Source organism: Suncus etruscus, chromosome 6 (assembly GCF_024139225.1).
Source record: "Suncus etruscus isolate mSunEtr1 chromosome 6, mSunEtr1.pri.cur, whole genome shotgun sequence".
Lineage (NCBI taxonomy): Eukaryota > Metazoa > Chordata > Mammalia > Eulipotyphla > Soricidae > Suncus > Suncus etruscus.
Genome location: NC_064853.1, coordinates 47,231,751 through 47,256,598, shown reverse-complemented (window position 1 = coordinate 47,256,598; position 24,848 = coordinate 47,231,751).

Sequence of the window (24,848 nt, the reverse complement as noted above, 5' to 3'; positions counted from 1 at the left end):
CCAGGATGGGGAGAGGCGAGCCGGAGCTGCAGTGGTGAGTGACCATGACGTTATCTGGTCCCAGCGCCTAAAAGAGGGAACCTCTGCTCAGCAAGCTGAGTTGATAGCACTTACCAGAGCATTGGAAATGGCAGCGGGAAAAAGAGCAACCATCTACACAGGTAGCAGGCACACTTTTGGAATTGCCCATGTCCACAGCGCTATCTACCAAAGGAGAGGAATCCTGACCTCTGCGGGAAAAGAAATTAAAAACAAAGAAGAGATACTTCATCTTTTATCAGCTCTACTCCTACCCAAAGAACTGGCCATAGTTCACTGTCCAGGTTATTGAACGGGCAAAGGGACCGTCACATCCGGGAATCGAAGAGCTGATGGAGCGGTGAAAGCAGTGGCATCCCACACGAAGGAGACCTCTGTGCTTACTGTTACTGAACCCGACAACCTCCCTCCAGTGTCAACTGTAGACTTCCTTCCTTCTGACAAAGTACAAGAAGTCAATCAGTATCTGAAAACTCTTTACCAACTCACCCATCTAGGGGCCAGAAAAATGATGGAGCTAATTAGAGAATGGCCCCAGGCACTCAAACCGGAGAGGCTAAAGGAAATGGCTGAAAAAATTGTAAAATCCTGCCAACCCTGTCAGCTGGTAAATGCCTATCCTACCAAGATGGGGACTGGAAAGAGACTGAAAGGGGAAAAACCAGGCCAACATTGGGAGATTGATTTCACTGAGATCAAGCCTGCCAAATATGGACTAAAGTATTTGCTAGTCTTTGCAGATACATTTTTAGGATGGGTGGAAGCTTACCCATGCAAGAAGGAAACAGCCCACGTGGTGGCTAAGAAGATATTAGATGACATCTTCCCCAGGTTTGAACTTCCTCAGGTAATTGGGTCAGACAACAAACCTGCTTTTGTGGCCCAGGTAAGTCAGGGATTAGCCAAGACCCTGGGGATTAATTGGAAACTGCATTGTGCATATCACCCCCAGAGTTCAGGACAGGTAGAAAGGATGAATAGAACAATTAAGGAGACTCTAACAAAATTATCTCTAGAGACTGGCGTTGGGGACTGGACCACCCTCCTACCTTCTGCCCTCTTCAGGGCAAGAAATACCCCCTTGCCTTCTTTGTGTGAATTAACCCCCTTTGAAATGTTGTATGGCAACCCCCCCCCCCCCCGGTCTGAATGCTTTCTGAGCCTTATGATGTTTTCTCTCCTCCTTCCATTCCCCTAGCAGCTCAGCTGGCCACCATCACTGCCCTACAAAGCCAAGTCTCGAAGGGACTCAGACAGGCAATATGAACCCAGAGAACTGACGGTGCCTCACTCCTTCAAGCCAAGAGACCAGGTCCTGGTGAGACGGCACCGCTCGCAGACATTAGAGCCTAGGTGGAAAGGACCTTATGTCGTCCTTCTGATCACCCCGGCTGCTGTTAAGGTGGACGGCATTGCTTCCTGGGTTCACGCCTCTCATCTAAAACCTGCTCCTGCTGATCTCAACCATGATGAGTGGAAATTGGAGCGTACTGAGAATCCCCTCAAAATTCGGGTCCGGCAGACATACTTCAGCCCTGATGCACTCACTGACTCTGACAATGCTCCTCCTGGCACTTGCTGAGGGAGGACTCGATCAGGCCGTAAACTCGGATGAACTGGTAAAAAGACTATATGGAAACCCCTGTGACTGCAGAGGGGGCTATCAACTCAACAGTAGGCTCCTGTACACTCAATCAGTAGACTGCGAAACTAGAGCTGCTTACCTTCAGTCCCCTACTTCTTCCCATGTGGGGGGAAGCCGGAATGGGTGTGTAAAGCAAAACCTCAGCCTTTGCCTCCCTCTTCGGGGAGGGGGGGGGGAAATGCCCTGCTGAATGTGTGGAACTTAATCAAGTTAACTCCCGGAGGTATAGGGAGTATCGAGAGTGTACCAAAAATAACAAGGCATATATGGTGGCCAAGCTCACGGAAACTTACAGGGGGAGCATGGAAGGGGAGTGGACAGTTAATAGCCATAAGTCCCCCTATGCAGCCGCAAGTTGCATGGCTGAAATGGGAGACTTGATCTGTTGGCCCCTAAAGGCACCCATTCACATCTCAGATGGGGGGGGGGGGCAACAGACCAGGAAAGAGAGAAGGAGGTCATAGACTGGGCTACAAAGGAGGTGGAGGCCCTAATGCCTAAGTGGCCCCAGCATCCCTCCCTCGGACCCCGGATGCCTGCTGAGAAGTTAGATCCAAATACTCAGAGCATCCTAGAGGAAACTCACAAACTTCTTAATTTTTCTAACCCTTCTTTAGCTGCTGATTGTTGGCTTTGTATGAAGATGGGGGAAAATTGGCCTCTGGCTGTCCCTGTCCGACTAGGTAATCTAACCTTTGCTTCTTTTAGTTGTACTTATTTCAAACCCTTTAAGGTAGTCCCTTTTAGCTTTGAATCTTCTATTTACTATTTGCATAATGACACCGAATCTGTAGACCTGGGTCAGGTAGGAGCCACTCAATGCTCGTAAATCCTACCTGCCCTCCCCCCTGAGCCCAGGGTGCTTACCTCCGGGATGGATATAGATATGTGGATATCCAAATATGGATATTTGGCTTACTCTCTTTTACCCCAAAACTGGACTGGAATTTGTGCCCCAACATTAGTACTTCCCAACATTGACATCATCCCGGGGACAGAGCCCATCCCTCTGCCTAGCATAGATCTCTTAGGCGGCACTCGTCTGTCTCAGCGAGCCATGGTGCTCCTGCCCCTACTGGTAGGGCTCAGGGTAGCAGGTGGATTGGTGACTGGGAGAGCAAGGCTAGCAATATTAATAGACAGGTATGACAGACTCTCACAACAGTTAATTTCAATTGTGGAGATGGTATATAAATCTATTAGTGATCTGCAGGACCAGCTCGACTCCATGGCTGAAGTGGTATTACAAAAAAGGCGAGGGTTAGATTTAATCTTGGCAGAGAAAGGAGGACTTTACATGGCCTTGCAAGAAAAATTTTGTTTTTATACTAGCAAATCGGGAATAGTGCAGGACAGAATCAGACACCATCAAGAGGAGCTGGCCAAAAGAAGAAAAGAGCTATTAGATGGTCCCTTATGGTCTTTATGGAGTGGGATTCTCCCCTATCTAATATCCCTTCTGGGGCCCCTTTTGAGCCTCTTTGGTAGCCATCGGGCCATGCATAATCAATCGCCTCACTACATTCATTCGGGCTCAGGTTGGGGAAGTCAAGCTCATGGCATTACGCCAACAGTACCAAGAATTAGCTCATGCAGGCAATTCTGACCAGGAATATCGGGAGATGGAGGCCCCCTATCACATTGGCTTCTAGGATTAGAAGCCTTACTACAAGAAGTGGGGATTGAAAAAGGAAGTCAACAACTAGTTACACCAGCCCCCACTTATACCTGCCTTTTTGTATCTAACACTTTTTGTCCTAAAGAGAAACTCGTATTACCTTAGCAGATGTCATACCCTTATAAGGAAGTCGTCCCTAACCCTCACTTCTCCCTCCCCTTCTTATGGTATATAAGGATGAACAAAGAAAGCCACATGGTCCTTTACCTTTGTTCGGTTCTGAACGAGCATTGGACCCTGCCGGCCAGAATAAAGAACCCACTTGAGCTTTTGCCTGAGTGACTGTCCGCGTTGGAGCAGCATCTGGACTATGAGCCTTATAAGCTGAGTGGACTCATTTTGCCAAAAAATTGAGGGGGCCTGAGCTGTTTCCAACAGAGGGCGTGTAGGCAACTTGGGAGGTCAAATGGAAGCTTGGGAGTTAAACCATGCCAGATGACCCCACCTGAAATGAATACAATTACAGAAGTAACTATAGCTCTAGCACTAGCATATGATGTATGATGTATACCTGATGTCCAAGTCTGCTAAGAGCCACACAGACCCTGGGACTCACTAGGTTCATTTGCCCATGCTCTGCCTTGGATTCTGTTATATCAGATTCCTGCTCTGACCTTAACATATAGTTAGACCACTCCTGTAGGTACTCCCTAGGGTATCTAAGAGCCATCACTGTCACTTTCTATGATGTTAGATGTTAGCTAGATTACCCAGTCTGCCCTCCTCAGTAGGTACACACACACACACACACACACACACACACACACACACACACACAGTCACGCAGTCATAGAGTTTGTGATTTCTTGGGATCTTTGAAAGTATGAATTGAACCTTAATCTTCCAGAGTCCAACCTATGGTTTAGATTAAGTTAATAGTTGTTGAATGAATGACTTGATAGAACCTCTGTTATTTGTGTTAGATTTTTGATTGCTGTGCAGTTATTTGCATTCTTACAAAAGACAAATCAACAAGCAGAGGAAACAAAGCTCCAGAAGTGGATTTTCAGGCACCAATGAACTGGGCCTAGAAGCTTCTTCTATTGTTTAGAGCCTGGGGGAGGAAATGGCTGTCCCAGCAGGTGGAATCTTCCATTCATTGCCTTTCAGTACAAAATTAGGAAAACAATCACACTGTCTCTTGAAAAACACGAATGTGTCATGGAAACAAATGTGTTTCCTTTTGGCTTTCTGGGGAGAAAACTCTATTCCTGTCAGGTTTTCCTGCCGTGGCATCCCAGTGTACAGACAGTTCCTTCCTGCCATGCCTGTGGGATGAGGGTGACACCTTGACTGACTCTCAGTTCTCTCAGTGCTTTGCCCTCACAGTCACCATCCTGCTTCATGGTGTGAAGGTAGATATTAACTGAGCTTTGAAGGAGCTCACAATGCTATTTGTTCCACAACTCCACCGCTGTCCCCTTTAGCCCCTGGCGTAGCTGCTTCTTCTAACAGATCTAGCGCCTGTCCTGATGATTGGTCAACCAATCCTGGGATATCCCACTCTTCTCGGTTAGTCTCTCTGCCCTTGACAATGTTCCTCCAGCCCAAACTCTACCCTTCTTTTCACCCCACAGCTGCCCTCAGCAGAACCATGTTGACTGGGTTCTCCTCACTGGGAAACCCTCCCAGACCCCAAGGTGTCTTTGGTTATGGCCCTAAGTCCCAACTGAGCACCAGCCAGAAGACGAACATTAGCAATGACAACCCCTTTTTTCTGTGCCCTCCCATGATAATACCAAGAACTCTGACTGTCTACCAGCTCAGCCTCACCTCCATTGTCCAGGAAACCCACCCTTTCTCTCACCATCAGATAGAGCCATCTAAGCTTATATTCCTTTCTCCCATGAGGATATTTCTGACTGCACACAGATCCTCATCACCAAAGCTCACCCCCCATCTCACCTGATCCCATCTTCCTAAGCCTTTGTTGCTGTTTTCCCAGCTACTGAAAACCTCTGAGCCAATGTGGGTTAATGGAGAGAATGAACCAATGAATCAATTAACAGATCATTGTCCCACAGCCCTTTTCACAATGGATATAAAATAACTGCAGCAATATTTGATCATTCTCAGATTACATATCACATGATTTTTACCATTGCACTGTGCCTGTGTCAGCACCAAGAGTATCATGCCATTGTGAGTAGAAGGTTGTTGTAGATAGGAGATATATTAAACTCAAAGAGGCTAAGGATCTAGTGCAGGGTCCTACTTGGAGGACATGTGTGACTCCACCCTGGATTGAGGTGTATCTACCTGAGACCCACCCATTTCTGGAGGGGTCTTGGGAAGCGGATATTACGTGTATCTTTACCTGCAAGACCCCGCCCATTCCTGGGTGTTGTCTTGGGAAGGTTAGATAAGGCCTTTGGGCCAAGGGATTAGGGCCTTTTGGTCTTTTGCCAGGATGGAGGTTGGAGGTGACATGGATGAAAGAAGTAAGATGCAGGGCTAGCTAAGAATGGCATGCGTAAATGGTTAGCAGCCACATGTGTTGGCCAGGGCAATAAAGATGTTATCTCTCTGGAAGCCTGCCTGTGAGTGAGTTCAATCCCAGCCTCAACCACCTGAAGATAATGACCTGCCATGTAATGGGGGATGGAGCCACGTGGTCGGGGCCTAAGGACAAAGGCCTCCATCCACTATCCAAGCCCATCCTAAGGGCTGTAAGACTACAGACATAAAGGGCTGGTACTTGAACTCTGGATTGGGCCCAGATCCCTCACTTACTGAGGACAGACTGTATACCAGGCATGACTCTGGTCTGGGACAAGTGGAGAAGAGAACAAATCCCTTATTTAAAGAGCTCCTGTAATAGAGCAGAGTGGGAAAAAAACACACAATCTATGAAGAAATAGTTTGGGCTGGTAGGGATAATATTTAACACAGGAACAAAGTACAAAGTAGGTCTAGAAAACTTTACTGCAGTGGGTGACATATACTCCATATGTGCAGATGAACATATGTCACTCTATCCCAATAACATAGTTTTTAATAAAAGAGTAAAAAAATCTTCAGAGACTGTAAGTGAGGCTATGTGGAGAAGATTCTTTTTGAGGGATGGCCCTCTACTGGTCCTGTGGACATGTAGAGGTGTCTGCTAGTTGACATGTTCAGAAAAGCTGACAAATATTTCATTGCATGTGAGTCCACACCTCACTCTCCCAAGATGATCACAACATTTTGATACCTGTGATGAGCTTGATGACTCAAATACATATCAAAGTGCCATTGAAATGTCAGGCAGGACTCCACCTGTGTTGGCTGGCAAAGAGGATTCTTTATCACAGGAGATTGTTTTGTCCATAGCTTGTCAGGGAGACTGGAAAGGAAATGGGAACCTGTAGAGTTCAAGAAAAGCCAACTTTCCTAGAAGGAAGAGTAAAATGGATTGAACAAATTCTCTCTTCTGATTGGTCTAGCTGACTGCTAGCTGCTGCTATTTGGCTCCTTAGTGTGATAATTGTTTAGTTGTAAAAATGCTTTTGTTCTAATGCATCTTCCATCTCATTGTTGATTTTTATCTGCTTGCAGCCCAGGAAAGTGTCAGGAATATTTGCCTCCTGCAGAGTCCATGATGACTGTTCTGGGCAGTAGAGGGTCTTCAGAACTTCCAGCCCCTTGATTTTGGTTTTTACCTTTTTTTCCCACCACCCCACAAAGAGCCTGAGAGCTGATGAGGCAGATTGAAGTCTCCTGCTTCCCTGTTCATTGGAATGATCCAGGGGTCTCAAACTCGAAGCCCGCGGGTCACAAACGGCCCTCCGTATAACATTTTGTGGCCCTGCCCTAGAGGAATCTTTTTTTGTTTTGTTTTGTTTTAGTTGTTTGGGTCACACACCCCCAATGTTCAAGGCTTACTACTGACTTTGCACTCAACGATCACCCCGACTTTACCTCCTGCGGCCCCCAGGTAAATTGAGTTTGAGACCCCTGAACACTTTTCCCTCAATGTCTGTCAGAGTAGAACTGAGTTGCCATCCCAGGGGAGGGAACTCATTCTCATCTCCTCTGAGTTTAGGGGACCTTTTTTTCCTCTGCATTATGCAGAGAATGGGGTTGAGTGGTCACTGAGCACCTCAACTGAGTGTGTTGAGGGTTGGGAAGAATCCCCTCTGTAAAGGGAAATCGATGTGGATGGTGACTAGAAATGGCTCTCAAGAGACAGAGGCAAGGGTGGGCTTAGCCAATCAAAGTATTCCATGAGATTTATTATGTAGACACTAGGAAGGAAATGGTCTCCTTTTCTCTTGTTTCAGGTATATGGAGTTTGGGGTGGTGGTATCACCTCATAATGAAGAGCCTGCCTGATAGGGAGGACTACACAAAAAGAAACTGAGCTGAAGAAGGAGGAAGGAGAGAAACTCGCCGGCAGAGGGTTTGAGCCCCTTCTCCAAGCATCTCTGAAGCCAGATCCTTCAGCATCACTATTCCATATACTCCAATTCTCAATGACCTGTACCTTGCAAAAGGAGGTTCTGCCTTTAACAAGCTGCATTCCAGGACCAGAATCTAAGCTCAGAAGGAAAGCAAGTGCTGAGGGAGTGAGGGGAAGAGACAGAGCAGAGCGCTGGACAGTGAACATTAAGAGGGCAGGTGGGGCTCGGGGAGCTCATCAGTAGCCTGAGAGAGAGAGAGAGAGCTCTGGTCCTGCCACTCTATGAGCCCAGATCCCAGCTTCCAGGACCCCTGGACAGGGAATGGTCACATTTCCTCAATACCATCACATCATTCTCCTTGCCTACTCAGGTATACTCTGAAGTAATAGCAATTCAGAAGACGAAAATTATAGACAAGGATACATAGAATGACAGGAACTCACATTCACTGATTTCCTGGGAACAGATCTTCCAAACATCTCTCTGCCAGGTGCTGAGACAAAAGAGCTGCAACTTAGGGTTGAATTAGACAAACACAGAATCTCTTCTCAGGTGTTGTCTGGTATTACAGAACAGGGTAGAGAGTTTCTAGGTTTTTCTTTTCCTTACCCCCAGAAGGAAAGGTCATGCTGTGGAATGAGGGAGAGTAAATTGGGATGACAATTTTCAATAAGAAAAGAGACCAGAGGCAAGGCAGGGCTAGAACTATATTCACTCTTAGACTGTGAATCAGGGAGCGCCCTAGAACCCCCACAGCCACTATACTTCCTTGGAGCACTGTCATGGGTGCATTGCAAGGGGCAGACAGAAATGAGGTGAACCCTACCAGGGGATGTAGGAAACAAGTGTCCTGGAATACTAGGAAGGCTGTTCATCTGCCTGACTTTTCATGCCTGAATTCTTACCATTAATATCTTTACTCACTTGGGAGCCTGTGACTTTAAGACTGCTCAGGTTTGACCACCGTGAGAAGACCACTGGGACTTCTGGAAAATGCCTGTAAGAAGTGGATGCTCCAAGTGATATCCCCAGGGAGGTCAAAACAATCCTTGCTGCTCAACCAGGCTCCTCCAGACCCCTCTCTCTCAAACACGAGAGAAAAGCTATATTCATTTTTAAACTTTAAGTGCACCATCCCCACAACAAAATGAACTCAGTATCATTTGATATAGTGCTTTCTTAGTTGCAAGTAAGAGATCTCATTTCTATGAATCAAAGCTTGAATGGGCTCTCTCAGCCCAGTAGTCTGGTGCTTCAGCTGTCAGAAGACTTGCTCTGGGATATTTCATTCTGCACAGCAGCTGGAAGAGGAGGCAGAGCAAATATACAGAGACAATAATGACAAGTGGTGGCTCCTTGAACTTCTCACCTGAGCCCCACTCCTCAGAGGTCACCATCTTTAACTCTCTTCGCTGCTTCTCCTGGCGGTTTCCTCATAAAGGGAAATAATATGTTTGTACCTACATCTCCGGCCTCCCGCCAGGATGAGTGAGGCTTCCCTGTTCTGTACCTGTCCATTTTCCCTTTCAACAATATGATTCCATTTTTAGCTTTTCTTTGGGTTACCTTGGAAACTTTAAGGAAGGGACTTATACGTTTGTTTCTATAAAAATGACTTTGCACTGGTGGTATTGGTGCTGGAATATTATATGCCTGAAACTCAACTATGAATAACTTTGTAAACCACAGTACCTTCATAAAAAGCTTTAAAAAAAAAAACCCTGACTAAATTTAAGGGTGAAGAGTTTCCTGTTTATTGCCCATGAAACTAGAAAGCACATTTTAGAGCTTGTTTCATTGGTGGCTGTGGGGGGAATCCTCTCTCTGCTCCTCTGGTTTCTCTTCTGGACTCACTCCCATAGTGACCTCCTTCTCAAGAGGGCTTGCCCTCAAAGTGGAGTGGGGGGCCTGACCCTGGAAGTTTACCCTTTGTAATTTAAAGGTTCTGCCTAAATGAAGCCCCCCTCTAGGGTTAAAATCATATTCCCCTATAAAACCGAGTCTATACTTGAGAAGAACAACCTGCTTTTTTATCACCTCACCTCAAAATAAATGTTATGAAGTTCTGGATTGTGCCAAGCCCTGAGGAAAACAAGGTACATATCCACAGCACAGTCCCCCACCCCAACCCCATGCTCTGGTGAGTATGAATTTGCAGTAAAAGAGAGGTGTGCTATACTCAGACAGATGGCATTATAGAGTAGTCTTGTGCAAAGGTCCTGTAGCAGAAAGGAGGACATCACTCACAGGGAATGGATAGTACCCTAAGATCTGGGGAGAAATAAGGGGGTGTGGGCCATGATGGGTGGATAGCATTCTGGAGAGAAAAGTTCCAAGCCTGGCTCTGCAGGATATTTTGAAAGAATGTGCTGAATCTATAACCTAAGAGAAGGGAGCTGTGAGCTGGGCAGGGAGGATCAGAAAAAGGGCAGTGTCTACTCTCCTTTGGGAGAAATTTATCTCTCATCATGTCCAAGAGAAAACGTCACATTCCAAGATCTTTGGAAGTGAGTAGAATGAGGAGTAGGGGGGTCCATGGAGAACCAACTCAGCGTGAGCCAGATGATTTATGACAGATGTTGAAATCATCAGCTACAAATTACAGAGTGGTTGTTACAATTAAGTCCAAGGTAGTCCAAAAAGGAAAAAACAACAACAACAACAAAAATGAAAAGAGGCCATTCAAGCAGTGAAATTAAGCATACAAAAAAGAGAGGAGTGGGGGCTGACAAGATGGCTCAGTGATAGAGTGTGTCTCTAGCATATGTCCAGCTGAGTGCAGCCCATGTTGCCAGGTCTCTTACCCACTCAGCCACTGCTGAGTGTGGCCTTGGTGGCTCCTGACCACCACAGGCCCAAACACTCACCCCAGCAGAGCCTGTAGGTGTGACCTCCTCTACAGTAAAGAAAATTCATGGAATTATAGAACTGAAAGTATAATGTTAAAAAAAAAAACTAATGGAGTAGTAGAAAATCAAATACAGAGAATCAAGAATTAAAAATGTAATAGAGGGGATGGAATGATAACACAGCAGTAGGTTGTTTGCCTTGCACGCAGCCAACAGGGGATAGACTTGGATTAGATCTCTGGCATCCCATATGGTCCCTTGAGCCTACCTGGTGTGATTTCTGAGTGCAAGCCAGAAGAAATCCCTGAGTGATGCTGGGTGTGGTCCCAACCCCCCCCCCCCAAATACAATAGAAATTTCTGATCTGACCTAAAGGGTACAGAACCCAGGGTTCTGGCAAGGATGGCTACCAGCAAATAGAAATGTGTGTTTCTGGGACACTTAGTCAGCCCTGAGCAGCCAAGGTGTCCCCATACAGACACAGACATTTCATAGGCAGCAGGGACTCGGGACATCCCACCTGCCTTGGAGGCCCCACAAAGCAGATCTGAGCCAGCAGGTGGCTGAGTTCCCAGGGGCCAGGCAGAACTTGGTGATTCTAAACAGACACAAAGGGCTTGCAGAAGTGCTGAAATGTTCTCTGCTTTTCAGATTAAAGTAAGAAGTGGGGTCTCCTGGGGTAGAGGAGTAGGGGAGCCAGAGAAATGCTAGAAGGGAGCATTCCGAGGCACTGAGGAGGAAACTTGAATCCAGGGAATGGGACCTGCTTTATGATGGATATGAGTGAAGAGCTGGAACTGAGGATTTTTGTCTCTGTCCCCAGGGCAGATAAGCAGGGCAAGTCCCTATGATGTTTCCAGGGGCCTTTGTGGGCCACCTCAGAATTATCAACCAGGCCCAGCGCATAGCTCTAGTCCCTCAACCTCTCCTAAGTCAATTCTTCCCACATTCCTCATCTATGGGGGTATATGAGACAGACCTGTTTGGCTTGCTCTCCCTGAGGAAGCAGCTGCCAGCCCCTGTGAGCCCCTCAGGGCCCCTGTCAATTATCTTATTGATTGGGGAGATGACTCTGTTATTCTTTGATGTGGAGTAGCAGGCAGTGGAGACTCTTCTTTGCATAGATTATAGGGTTCTAGGAACCAGAAAAAGAAATTCTCCAAAACACACCCATAGGCCCAGATCTTCATTCTAGTAGCACATCATACAGCAAGTACCCTCCTATCTGGATCTGTCACCTGTGAGCTGCCTGCCCACAGCAGAGGAGGGGCAGAGAGATCAAGGGAGTAAATGGTGTGTGGAACCCTAGACAAGTTTCTTGTTGCTGTGGGCCTCTCTGCAAGACTTTCTCTGACTCTTGAGCCCTCTGTATCAGGGAACAGGATTCTCCCAGGGACCCCCAGCTCAAACTGCACTCTATTCCCAGAAAGACTTTTGGAGAATCCCATCATATGGTTCCCCTTTTCCTCTACTCCCTGGTGATCCCTGGACCCATGCACCAGATTGCCTCCAGCCCAGCACTCCTGATTCCCTGTTCTACAGTTTGTGCACCCTCCTTCCACTGCAACAGTACTGGGACATAGCAGGGCCAGCCAGTGCATCCCCCTCTCATGCAAGGGACTCAAGAAAGGGTCTGTGTTGAAATGCCTGGCAGGGAAGCTCAGAATGGGCTGCCAGCAGGGTATGTATGTACACACACATCTTCATGTCCAGCTGAAGACCCTCAGTGTGACTCCAGTTTTGTGGAGGTAAGACGAGGTCACAGCCTGTCAGACAGAGCTTCTGGCTCTTTGGCCAGTCATCCTCTGCCCTGTCCTCAGCTGTCCCTGATGCCCCCAGAAAGATCATTTCTTCATGCTGCTCTGAGTTGCTCAGGGCTCCCCTACTTCCTGGTTGTCCTCAGGTTTCTCCCTCCACTGAAAATTCTCCCTTTTCCTGAGTCCCCCTATGCTACCCATTCTAAGAAAAATCTCAGTATTCTTCTAAGTCTGACATACATGCATCCTTCTTGCTAAACCTTCTCAGATTCCACCCTAATTTGCTGCTTTAAAGTAGGAATGAAAAGACAAGAGAAAGAGCCAGACAGGAGAAGTTTACAGGGGCTCCTCATACCTGGCTGTGTGATTAGGACAGGTCTCTACATGGTTACCTGGACATAGAAGGTGCCTTAAATATACCCACATTGTTATTTCCTTTCAGATGATCTTTTTCTTACTAATTTGATATTCAAATCTCTGTAGTTACAAAATAAGAGTTATAAAAGGTCGGTATTATATATTTTTCCAACCGCCTTAATTCATTGAACACATTCCTTACATTCCCTGATAGGAGGTGTTGGGATCAACATGCTAGTACCAGCCCCTGTTTACTGTGTCTGCACCCCTCATTCCCAGCAGCAATAGTAAGGTAGCCTGAATATTATGAGGGTTCCTCAGCTGAGTGTTGAACATCAGACCTGCTGAACATGCTGTTAAAAAAGAGAGCAACAAAAATTATCTTAAGAGGAATTTTAGTTTTGCTTTTATGTCTTTTTGAAATGAAAGAGTAGACCCAGCGGATGACCCTTAATACTCCCCAAAGGCCTTCCCTTGCCCATCAGAACAGGCTTGCCACAGAAGAACGTGTGTGATAACCTCCGTGGTAATATCCAACAAGTGCTGTCATCTCAGGCCTTCATCTTGAGCTCTTTTCAGAGCCTATTTCTTCTATCAACTCTGTGGTGGGTGATGGCTATCTAGTATGGGTCAACCTCTGGTTAATAGTGCATTAGCTAGACATATCTGGGCAGTTCACCTGAATTCTAGTGTTTTTCCCAAAGACAATAAAATGTTTTTGTTTGTTTTGGGGCCACAACTGGCAGTGCTCAGGGCTTACTCCTGGTTCTACATTCAAGGATCACTCCTGGTGGTGATCAGGAGACCATATGGGGGACCAGGGATTGAACTCAGGTTGACTCCATGAAAGGCAAATGCCATACCTGCTGTGCCTGGGCTCAACAATATTGTAATTGGGCCAGCCCTTACGGTTCACATTAGTTTTGCAAGGTGCCCTTCATCAACAGTCATTAGACACCTCTGAGAAAAATAGAGGTGTATTATGTTCAAGACCTAGAAATGATACAATTATACATGGGCCTCAGCAAGATGATGGGTAGAAAGAAAATGTGCTGGGATGCTGTTTTGAATGGGATTGAAGGTGGGTGGCGGTCTGCTGGGCTCACTATTGGTGAATTTAAATAATAAGAGTTGAAATTTAAATCAGAAAAAGAGACAAAAGAAGGAAAAATGAAAAAACAGTCAGTGCCAACTGACCAGTTATCTAAATCAACCAGCATCTGTAAAACAAAGGCGCTTCAGTGTGGGGAGGCAGCCTGCTCTATTGATCTAGTTGTGTGGCTGCCAATGTGTTTGTCTGCGCTGGCTCTGTCTGAAGTGGATGTCTGGGCATCAAAGCTCCAGTCATGCACTTGCATTACAAAAGAAAAAGCCAACTGTCAGGGCTTACCCCACACTTTGTGATGTGCCAATTTGACCTGATTCAGCTTTGTTCCTAGAATTCCCTATCCTCTGTGCTTCCCTGGGGACACAGGAGGTTCCCTGGTGAGACTTGGCTTCTGTGGCTAATCCAATGACCTGCTCATCACCAGAGAGAAAGTTCAGCCTGCAACTGTTCTTCCTCCCTCAGATCTTCCTCAGCCTGACTCTTGAGCTGAACATGCAGTTGTGTGTGTATGTGTGTGTGTGTTGAGAGAGAGAGAGAGAGAGAGAGAGAGAGAGAGACAGAGAGAGACAGAGAGAGAGAGAGAGAGAGAGAGAGAGAGAGAGAGAGAGAGAGAGAGAGAGAGAGAGAGAGAGAGAGAATGTGTGCATACCAAAGGAGTTAGTAGAGGGCATCAGCTCCTGCACAAAGATCCGGATACAAAATCTGCTCCATGTCTAAAACTGCAGCTCTCAATTTAGAGATGGTAGGCTGCAGGGGAAAAGAAGATCACAGAAGTAAGGAAGACTATAAGGATGGACTAAAACCAAATCTATTCTTGTTGACTCTGATCTCAATGACAATCACATCTGCAGAAGTTAGGATCTCTCTCTCCCCTCCCCCGCACACGTGTGTGTGTGTGTGTGTGTGTGTGTGTGTGTATGCACAGCCTACTAGTTCTGCTTTTCTGGTTAAAACTCAACTGATACACAAAGGAACTTTTAATATCTTTATTCTTTACATGACATTGATACATAGAATTCTAGGTTCATGGGTCCATAGATAGAGAAGAACTTGACCCCAGGATGTATTGTATCTCAAATATTACCAGGTTTATCTGAAGATGAGATTTTAGGGTTTTTTGTTTTGTTTTGTTTTGTTTTTTGTTTTTGGGTCACACCCGGCAGTGCTCAGGGGTTACTCCTGGCTCCATGCTCAGAAATGGCTCCTGGCAGGTTCGGAGGACCATATGGGATGCCAGGATTTGAACCACCGTCCTTCTACATGCAAGGCAAATGCCTTACCTCCATAAGATCTCTCCAGCCTTAAGATTTTAGGTTTTGAGTAGATGTGATTTAGATAAGATTTTTTTTTTTTTTTTTTTTTTTTTTTTTTTTTGGTTTTTGGGTCATACCCGGCAGTGCTCAGGGGTTACTCCTGGCTCCATGCTCAAATTGCTCCTGGCAGGCATGGGGTGGGGGGGACCACATGGGATGCTGGGATTTGCACCAATGACCTTCTGCATGAAAGGCAAATGCCTTACCTCCATGCTATCTCTCTGGCTCCTAGATAAGATTTTGTACTGAACTTATACTATATGCTATAAGTGATTGGAGTCTTCAGAACTTGCATCACTACTGTCATTGGTATTATATGTAAGCATGACAAATATATAAATAGGTACATGCACGTATATAATATATACATAAGCACATTTTCACACATTTTTATTAGAATTTGAATAGGATGTTGCCTATTAGATTAATTAAGGATGAGAAAAATTAGCTTTCAAGTTCCTTTTTCTCTCATATTCTATGCTCTCCTTTTTAATGTAGATTTTAATTTATGACCTATGGGAAATTGTTCCCTTAATAAAAAACCTCAAGGTCAGGATCATCTCTTGGGTAAACAAGTTTAGCTTAGTTTAGACAATGAGGGCTACAAATGTGCATGTATGCACAGGCAGGAATAGAAAAGGAGATTACCTTGACTTAATGTTTAGATTAGTTTAGACAATTAGAGCTGCAAACGTATGTCCAGGAAGAAAAAGTCTTGCTAAAACAAGAAATTATTCTGACTTCAATGCTATACATTTAAGGTGCTTGCTGATTATTTATCATTTATGGACAGAGCTATGTAAATACCCCAGTCTTTGCTCTTCATGTGCTTGCTAATTGTTCTTAATGCACCTGCTAATGTAAACAATGGCTCACTTGTCTGAGGCCAGGGAGACTGGGTTGGGGAGAAGAAATTTTGTTCAACAGATAGCCAGACTATTCCCATTGTTTGGAGCTATGGAGGGCAAGCTTGCAACGTGGACAAGGCACTGTGTCTGTCTGTCACATTCTTTGCAACTGACCCAGCTAGACAAAGGTTGAAAGCCAATTGGCTTTATTGTAGTAAATCGCCATGCTAAACTGTATTACTTCTTTTTATCTTAAGAACCTTTAACGTTTTTTGTAAAGTAGGTCAACTGACAACACAGTATCTCAATGTTTTTCTCAAAAAACTTTCTTTACTTTTAGAAAATAATTTCACAGAATGCAAAACTCTGAGCTGCTGAGTCTCTATTTCTGTCTCTGTCTTCTCTTCTTTCTCATGCTTTCTCATTCATTCACTCAATGCTTACATATTTCACTCCCTTCTTTTGCTTGTATGATTTCTGAGCAGTAGAATGAAATTCTTATTTCTGTTCCTATATAGGTCACTGTTTATTTCTTTCAACTTCTTTCAGATTTTTCTTTCCTTCAATTTAATGTAAATTGAATATTTTTATGCAGAGAGATATTTTTTGTTTGTTTGGTTTTTTTTTTTTACTTTATACTGCTTGCTATTCTCTGGGCTTCCTGAGTCTTGATGTCTGACTTTAACTTAGAGAAATTTGGTTATTAATGCTTCATATTTTTCTTCTGTGTCTCTACCTTTCTCTTCTTTTTCTGATATTTCCATTTCATTTATATTACGTCTTTTGTAGCTATGCCTAGGCAATTCTGTTCTATTTTTTCATCTTTCTTCTCTTTGCTATTTTTATTTTTGGATTTTGAGGACCTTACTGATATAGCCTCTGGTTCAGAGATTCTTTTCCCACTCATGTCCTGTCTAATAATAATCAAAGTCCTTCTCTATTGCAATAACGTATTTTTAACCATTTGCATTATTCTTTTTCTCTTTTTTCTTTTTTGGATTTACATCACTAGCTTACATTGCCTATATGTTCTTGCACGCTGCCATTCTACTTTACCCATTAGAGCCCTGGGCATGTTAATCATATCTATCTTAAATTCCTGGTCTAAGGGCCGGAGAGATAGCATAGAGGTAGGGCATTTGCCTTGCATGCAGATGGATGGGTGGTTCTAATCCCGGCATCCCATATGGCCTCCCAAACCTGCCAGGAGCGATTTCTGAGCTTAGAGCCAGGAGTAACCCCTGAGCACTGCTGGGTGTAACCCCCAAACAAACAAACAATAAAATTCCTGGTCTGGTAGTCCAACATTTCTGCCCAGTATGTTCTTAATGCTTAATCATTCTCTTCAAAACATGCTTTTGTTTTTTACATTTGGGTATGCTCCTGATTTTTTTCTTGATAGTTAGACAAAGGAACTGCTGAAAATTGACTTTTACTAATACGGTGGTACATTGGGTAGAAGGGCAGCAAATAAAGGTCTATAAACTTCTCTGAGGGGGTCTCAATATTTTAGAATCTGTGTCTTTGAACTGTAAATTTCACTAATGCTTCTCAGTTATTTTTCCTAGATTGGATTGGAATAGTTCTCCCCCAACAGATTGGGTTCCAGTTAGCTGATTTCTCCCCAGGTCAAGCCTTCTAAGGATCAAAAATTTCTGGAGGGCTGGAGAGATAGCACAGAGGTAAGGTGTTTGCCTTGCATGCAGAAGGACGGTAGTACGAATCCCAGCATCCCACATGGTCCCCCAAGTCTGTTGGGGGTGATTTCTGAGCATAGAGTCAGGAGTAACCCCTGAGCATGGCCAGGTGTAACCCCAAAACAAAAACAAACAAAAACAATTCTGACATATTTCCAAATCGTTTCTTCATGTTTTCTCCTGCTGAAAGTTCGGGGAATGTTTCTTTGCTGTTTTCCTGGGACCAGCTTTCCTGGGACCTTGCCCCTGCAGGTAGTACCTTAGGTGCTGATCTTTTGACAAAGCCCCTAAAATTTTTACCTCTTGGCACAATCTTCACTAATCCACTAACGCAGGTTCAATTATAGGCCAGTTACCCATCAAGGCTGTTCCCGGAAGTGTGCCACTTGGGACTTCAGTAAGCTGCCATGAACTGTGTTTACTTATCTGTTGTCCTCTTCCATCTTGAGGCCAGTGGCTTACCTTGTGCCCTTCACTTTCTTATGAATCCAAGAAGAATTGTTCATTTGTCAGCTCTTTCAGCTTTTCACTTGTTTGGAAGGAATGGGGACTTCCAAGTTCCTTACATGTGGAACCAATTTGTGTTGCTCGGAGTCATTAACTTTGTGGGTAATTAGTTACAGCAGCAATAGGAACCGAGAAAAGACATTGGTATCAGTTGAGGGGGTGGAGATGCCCAGACACCATAGCGAATAATGACAGCTCAAGGGGCTCCCTGTTTCTGCCCTGATGAACACAAATCCTCATGCTGAGAGGCCTTGGCATGTCCATGAACTCACATGCTACTGTCCCCCATGGCCAGTTTCCTTCACTGCTATTTATTGATGGTTTCACTAGCTTAAAAGTTTCCCGAGCACATCACATTTGGCTTCCAAAGACTCTCATGGACTGGCCTACACTGACTGAGATCTGCCCACTGCCCAGTCAGGGAAGCCAACCGAAAAGGCAATAAACTGCTAATGTTTAGGTTTAATCATCTCCCAACTGAAGAAAAACAGTGGAGATGGGAAGAGGCTCAGGTTATAGGGAATATGAATTACATGCTCCTGCAGCTTCATTACCCCCAATGACTATCTTATCTTATTTGTCTCATCTTTATTCATTCTGGCAGAATCAGCACCATCTTTTTGGTCTTGTTTTTAGGTAGAATTGAACTGCAGTAGCTTTGAGTGGGTTGACTGAAATGTGGGTATTGAATACACATTTAACCTCTATTCTTTGTGTCTGAAACAAATGGCAGGAGAGCAGGCAGGCAGCATACCCCCCAGGAATATGGCATGAGAGATACAGGCTGATCCCTTGCCTCTTCCCATTCCCAAGAGAGGAGAGTAGGCCAAAGTGCTTTCCAGCTGCAGGAGATTTCTGTGCCTCAGTTTCCCCATCACTGAAATGGGCATCAGTGGGCAAAGCACCATTTCTGGGGTCTAGAACTTTCATTAAGCTGCCCTTGACCAGGATGCTGAGATATTGGTGACTACCACACTTGCAGCAAGGTAGAACAAAAGAGAGGAGAGCTGGACAACTCCACAGGCCTTTTATTTGTATTTATTTATTTATTTATTTAGGCTTCCCACATAGGTCAGGGGACCTCAAAGAGACCAGAAAGTTATGTATATCTCTACCTCCTGGTGATTCTTGATTGTGATTCATTTAAAGACTCATAGAGATGGTGTTACTCTGGCCTGGGTGCTAGGGATAATTAGGGTCACTTCTGGCAATATTGGCGGTAGCATGTGGTTGCTGGGATTGAGCCAGGTCAGACATGTGCCCTAACTCTATACTCTTAAAGCACCCAGGTAGGTAGAGAAAGCCCCCCCCCCCCCCCCCCGCTGAAAATGAGTTCTTAGGACATAATAAATGTTCTTGGAATGTAATAAAACCAAGAGATTGGATTTGAAGGAGTTACCCTTTTTCTAACCTTAGGCTACTAACAACATCACTGCCAGGACCAATCTTATGGACACAGTAGCTAAAGCCAGATAAAACATATCCCTGGCACTACTGCAAGTCCAGAAAAGGCTGGACCCCCTCTGAGAGAAGCACGAGCAAGAACAAAGGCCAGGAAAGTATTGTCAAAGGCCATCAACTACTCCCAATTCTTCTCCTGGCAACTACCCTAGCAACAGACTTTACCTAGATAGGAAGCCCCACATAGGTCAGGTTGGGAAATACCTCTAAAAGTCAACTTAGAATAAAGGAGGCATGTATTGTATTGTACATGTCTATTGCCAGCCCATGCACATGGTGCTTACACATACTTAAGATGTCTAGAAGGACTCCAGCTGAGCACTGACCCTGGCCTGTTTTGCACCTCTACACCTGGAGCTTAACACCTTTCCAGGGACTTCTGGAGGTAGGGCAAGTGCAGGTGATGGTGGGCTTCAGCTAAGTTCTCAAGGCACAGGTCATAAAAAAAGTCATGCAGAGAAAGCTCTAAGACTTGACTTGTGTTAATAGATGACACTCTTACTAGCTGCTCAAGTCCTCATTATATCAAGACTATTCTGAGCACTGTTATAGGTAGTACTTCTATTTCATTCTGACAGGTGACGAAGCTGTGTTTTTTGGGAACCCTGACTGAAATTCAGTCATTGCATGGAGAGGTAGTTCAATGTGATAAGTATATCTTTTGTTTATAGGAAGCCTAAGTACCACAAGATGTGACCAGCACAGAATCAGAGCCAGGAATAGACCAGAAATGAAGGAAGGAAGGAAAAAGGAAGGAAGGAAGGAAGGAAGGAAGGAAGGAAGGAAGGAAGGAAGGAAGGAAGGAAGGAAGGAAGGAAGGAAGGAAGGAGTGAAGGGAAGTAAAGTGAAGGAGGAAGGGAAGGGAAGGAGGAAGGGAAGGGAAGGAGGAAGGGAAGGAGGAAGGAAGGAAGGAAGGAAGGAAGGAAGGAAGGAAGGAAGGAAGGAAGGAAGGAAGGAAGGAAGGAAGGAAGGAAGAAAGAAGGGTGGAAAGGAGGGAGGGAAGGGAAGAAAAGGAAAGGAGGGAGGAAAGGAGGGAGGGAAGAAAGGAGGGAGAAAAGGAAGGATGAAAAGAAGGAAAAGATGGAAGGTGGAAATCAGTTGGCCACAGATGTCAGCTTTTATTTCTAAACCTCAATTCATGCCATTGACCTATGTTTTATATTAGCTCTATGCTATCCTTACTGTTGTCTCATGTAAGTTTTACATGAGAAAATGTAAGCCCTTCTACTTGTCCTTTCTGGAACATTTGCAAGTCTACTTGTATTTTAGAATTAGTTTGTTGATTTCTATAAATAAATCAACTAAAGCACTAATAAGGACATATTGGACCTGTAAATCAATTTGGGGAGTAAGGTAATGATAACAGTATTAGATCTTCCAATTTATGAACATGAATTGTGGTTGTTTCTATTTAGATACTCTTTCATTACTTTCAGTAATAATATTTTGGAGAGTTTTCAGAAAACAAATTTTGAACTTTGTTTAAGTTTGATTCTAAATAGTTTTTTGATGACAATATGATAACCAAATTTAAGTGTTTTAGTCATTTATTTTGGGGATGTTCATAATGGTTCTAAAATGCATTTGATTTTTGTGTTTGATTTTTATATCCTCTCAACTTGTTAAAGTCATTTATTATTGTGATATATAACAATGATCACAAATTGAATTTTATTTATGAATGTTTTGATAATTTCACTTGCCTTTGTATTATAACAAAAAATATGAAGTAAATTTGTTTTGTGAGAAAAGCAGGTTGGGGTGGCAGGTGGGGAACTAGGGACATTGGTGAAGAAAAGGTCACACTGGTGGTAGAATTTGTGCTGGAACACTTAATGCCTGAAACAACTGATTTGATAATTTATGGTATTATAATAAAAAATTTTAGCAAACAAGAAACAATTTAAAAGTGTTTATTATTTTAAATATATTTTAGTGACTTATTTGAGTTTTCTACATAAGATTGGGCCATCTGCAATTAAGACTAATTTAACTTCTTTCCAGGTCAGATGACTTTTTTTTTCCATTTTTTTTTTTCTTAACTAGAACTTCCAGGAATATGTTGGATAGAAATAATTATGTCCTACTCATCCTGGGGAGACAGTGTAGACATTCACCATTATTCAACAGTAAACTGTGAGGCTGTTGGGCTTCTGTAGGTAACTGCAAATCCGCCTCCTGCTCAACTGCTGCTAGGATGCAAGGGCCCAAGGCTGCCAGGACCCAGTGCTGCAAGGTTCACAGGCTCAGCTACCTGGTGGGACTTTGTACCTACCCGAAACTCTAACTAGTATGACCACCCTCACCTCCATCCCCTACCCCCCCAGGACTGAAAAAGAGGAGAGAAGTGGAAACCAAGTATGCTTTTTATTTCTCTGGGAGTCTGAGGTCTACTGCTGTTGCCTGGGGGTTTCTGAGAGAAAAGAAAAGATAGATGGAAATTCACTAGCCCCAGCAGTGGCCAGGGAAACCAGGGTTCAAGAAAGAGAGAGAAAGGAATAGATACAAAGCAGGCAACATCTCTGATGCTTTATCTCTGGCCCCCCACAAACCAGCAGATGCTGCTCTGGTCACTATCCTTAGCCCTCCTACAAAGTTACAAGTTTCTCCTTTTATACCTGGCATGCCAAGGGGACTTGTCCAAGGGGCATGTTCAAGTTCAACTGTCATTAAGGTGGAGGTATACAAGGGGCATCTTCAAGTTCAACTTTCAAGTGGGGGTATCCAAGGGGAGTGTCCATGTCCAACTGCCATTACATCAATATTACAGTATTAAGGTATGGCTCTCTTTAGCTACCTCTTTCTCTGACTAGACCCAGATATTGAACCACACTAACTACCAGTTAATTGTTCTTATGTGTCCAACAATGCTTTGAAGCATGAAATTGTTTCACAGACACATCTAATCAAATCTGGCCTCCTTTGACGAGATCATGTCAAAGGTCTGTGTTTGAGACTTGATTCCCTCCTCAGGAGAGTGCTTCCCACCTACCTCATCCCTTGTTATCTCTGTTGCTTCCACTTCAACCTGCCTCTCCAGAGTATCTATCAATCTCTTCCCAATTACTTTTCCCCATCATCTCCACCGGTTTTGACAGCTGCCTTAGACTTGAACTTTCCCACTGTTCTGTCATTTCATTTGGGAAATATAATTTTATATTCTCTTTATGACCAGTTTTTTTTTCCTGAGAAACATCTCTCAGTCCCAACTCTGTTCTGTCTTCAAGGGAAGAGGGTATAACACCTTTGTCAAGAAGTACTATCTCATTTCAACCTGAATAGCTAGTGGTCTGGGATCACTCTTGGTGGTGCTTTGAAGACCATATGCAGTGCCAGTGATCAAACCCTGGGGAACCACATACAAAATTACCTTAATCCCGGTGCTATTTCTTTAGTCTTATTTTTTATCAACTTTTAATAGATTTTCCTGATCAAATATTGGTTCATTTATTTTGTGTCCATAGGGCACAAACAGGTCAAATATCTGAGTTTCTTTGGATGTTTCTCCCACCAGTTCCATAGGAACATGAGTCTCTGGAGTTGCATGTGTTGTTATGCCATTAGTCAAACTCCTGAGTATTTTTTGAGCTTTCACTTCTCTCTCTGTTTCTCTGGGTTCTACAGAAAGGATTCACTATCTACTGAGTCCCTAGTCCAGAGCATTCCCATGGAAGCACACACTGAGTATCTATGACTAACTTTTCGAGCACATGGTAGGACTAATTTCAGTTCCATGGGGCAGGCTGGAAGCAAAGTTTTTCAATTGCAACTCAGGTCTAAGTGCCAGTGTGAGTCTCTCCCTTTCCTCACACAGTTCTCTGTGATTTATCTCCCTGTCAAGGGAGAAACAAGGGCCTTCCTCAGTCTGGTGTCATGTCCTGTATGTGAACCACAGTGAGCAGACTCTCTCTCTCTCTCTCTCTCTCTCTCTCTCTCTCTCTCTCTCTCTCTCTCTCTCTCTCTCTCTCTCTCTCTCTCTCTATATATATATATATATATATATATATATATATATATATATATATACATGGACTATCTATATAGTCCTTCCTTTCATTATACTTCTCTTTGTGTCTACGATTGGTAGTGCTCAGGGAACCATATTAGAAGCCAGGAATCCAACCCAGGTCAGTCACATGCTATCTGCTCGCCATGGCAGTTGCCTCTGGATCAAGGAAGAATTGGGAAGCAAAAGCTTAGACAACTAACTCACTCTTCTATACTCCTAGGCAACGGGGAGTCAGAAAGTTAACTTCAATGAACCCCCCAAAGCTTGCTCTTCTTTTCCTGCCTTCAGAATTGACACAAGCCTCTGAGCCTTGCTGGCCTCCCAGGAGGCTTCTTATTGCTAACTTGTTTTGACCTTCAGACGGAGCTACTTTTCTTTGAATTTATTACTGTTCCTAGAAGATTCCACCAACTAGTTCTTGTTTTAGCCTCTGGGGTCACAGAGTGAGTTTATCTCCCCAGAAACTACAAAATAAATTAAAGTCCAGTAAGGTGTGTAATCTTATAGACAGGATGCAAAGGCTCTGTCCTCTGGATGTTTTCTGATAATTACTAGCACCAAGGAAATGGCAGGGATTAGAGAATTGCCTGGAAACGAGGATGGATTGTGTTACCAAGAAAGTAGAAATGAACCAGAACGCCCACACAATAAGACAGACTGGGATTTGCATTAAATTAGGAGGCAGGTTTGTGCCCATTAACTCCAGGGAGATTGATAGTAACCTTTTAGGGTTTGTTTAGGAAACTCAGGAGCAGGGGTATTTGAGGTTTTTCACACACACACACACACACACACACACACACACACACACACACACACACACTCACACTCACACACTTATTAACATCACACTCAATGGTGAAATACTAAAACCCTTTCCTTTAAGAACAGGAATTTAAAAAGGATATCTGTTTTCTCCATTTCTATTCAATATTTTACTGAAAGTCCTAATTAGAACCCAGGCAAGAAAAAGAAATAAAAGACATCCTATAATTGGAAGGAAAAAAAATCTCTGCTCATATATGACATAATTTATATGTAGGAACTCTTAACAATTACATTCACACACATCTATTTTTTTAGATACATGTCCTACATGAAAACCAAATTCAATAAAATTGCAGCATACAAAATCAACAGACATAAATTAATTGCATTTCTAACTTTAACAGTGAACAATATGAAAAGTAAACTGAGA